Source organism: Arachis duranensis, chromosome 3, assembly GCF_000817695.3.
Source record: "Arachis duranensis cultivar V14167 chromosome 3, aradu.V14167.gnm2.J7QH, whole genome shotgun sequence".
Taxonomy (NCBI): domain Eukaryota; kingdom Viridiplantae; phylum Streptophyta; class Magnoliopsida; order Fabales; family Fabaceae; genus Arachis; species Arachis duranensis.
In genome coordinates, this window is record NC_029774.3 from 67147645 (window position 1) to 67149357 (window position 1713).

The window sequence follows — 1713 nt, forward strand, 5'->3', positions numbered from 1 at the left end:
GAAACTTAAAGTGGCCTTAGACAGATCAGAGACTATGTTTGCTAAGTTAGAGGGGCTCTGCTCAGAATTCTCTATCTATTGCTAAGAAGATGATGGAAAAGGCTTGCTATTGCTGAGCCTATTTCTTTCACCATTATTAAAGCCTTGTTTAGGCTTTTGTTGATCCTTCCATGAGAAATTTGGATGATTTCTCCATGATGAATTTTAGGTGTTTCCATAAGGTTCACCCATGTAATTTACATCTGCTATTGCAGGGTTCTCAGGATCATAAGCTTCTTCTTCAGAAGATGCCTCTTTAGTACTGTTGGATGCATTTTGCCATCCATTCAGACTTTGAGAAATCATGTTGACTTGCTGAGTTAACATTTTGTTCTGAGCCAATATGGCATTCAGAGCATCAATTTCAAGAACTCCCTTCCTTTGAGGCGTCCCATTATTTACGGAATTTCTCTCAGAAGTGTACATGAACTGGTTTTTTACAACCATGTCAATAAGTTCTTGAGCTTCTGCAGGCGTTTTCTTTAAGTGAATGGATTCACCTGCAGAATGGTCCAGTGACATCTTAGAGAACTCAGATAGAGCATAATAGAATATATCCAGAATGGTCCATTATGAAAGCATGTCAGAAGGACATCTTTTGGTCATCTGCTTGTATCTTTCTCAAGCTTCATAGAGGAATTCACCATCTTTTTGTTTGAAGGTCTGAACATCCACTCTAAGCTTTCTCAGCTTTTGAGGAGGAAAGAACTTGGCCAAGAAGGCCGTGACCAGCTTATCCCAGGAGTCCAGGCTATCTTTAGGTTGTGATTCTAACCATGTTCTAGCTTTGTCTCTTATAGCAAAAGGGAAAAGCATGAGCCTGTAGACTTCAGGATCTACTCCATTAGTCTTAACAGTCTCACAAATCTACAAGAACTTAGTTAAAAACTGGTAGGGATCTTCTGATGGAAGTCCATAGAACTTGCAGTTCTGTTGTATTAGAGCAACTAGTTGAGGTTTCAGCTCAAAATTGTTTGCTCCAACGGCTGGGATTGAGATGTGGTGGATGAAATTGTGATTCTTAATTAATGGCTCCTTGGCATGTGCCAAGGAGAACTAATTTAACTAACTGATTACTTGCACAATTCCGTTCAACTGACCAGCAAGTGTACTGGGTCGTCCAAGTAATACCTTACGTGAGTAAGGGTCGAATCCACAGAGATTATTGGTTTGAAGCAATCAATATTTATTTTATTAATCATAGTCAGGATGTCAATAAGGTTATTTGGATTAAAAGTGAAATTACTGGATTTGATAAAAGAGGGAACAATGTTACTTTGATTTTCAGCACTGGGAAATATGTTGGAGTTTTGGAGATGCTTTGTCCTCTGACTTCAACTCTTCCTTGAAATCCTCTTCTCACACGCAGGTTCCTTCCATGGCAAGCTCTATGTAGGGTGTCACCGTTGTCAGTGACTACTTCCCATCCTCGCAGTGAAAACTATGCACGCACTCTGTCACAGTACGGCTAATCACCGGTTGGTTCCCGCTCCTACTGAAATAGAATCACTCTTTTGCGTCTGTCACTAACGCCCAGCAGGTTAAAGTTTGAAGCACGTCACAGTCATTCAATCCCGGAATCCTACTCGGAATACCACAGACAAGGTTTAGACTTTCCGGATTCTCATGAATGCTGCCATCAATCCGGCTTATACCACGAAGATTCTGTTGGGG

General features: G+C 40.7%; 1 non-coding gene across 1 annotated transcript; it reads left to right on the plus strand.

Moving 5' to 3' along the window:
• The first annotated feature begins 615 nt into the window (after positions 1–615).
• Positions 616–723, plus strand: LOC127746307 (small nucleolar RNA R71). Its single transcript, XR_008007927.1, has one exon. It is a non-coding gene; the product is annotated as a small nucleolar RNA R71 (small nucleolar RNA).
• Positions 724–1713: the final 990 nt, after the last annotated feature.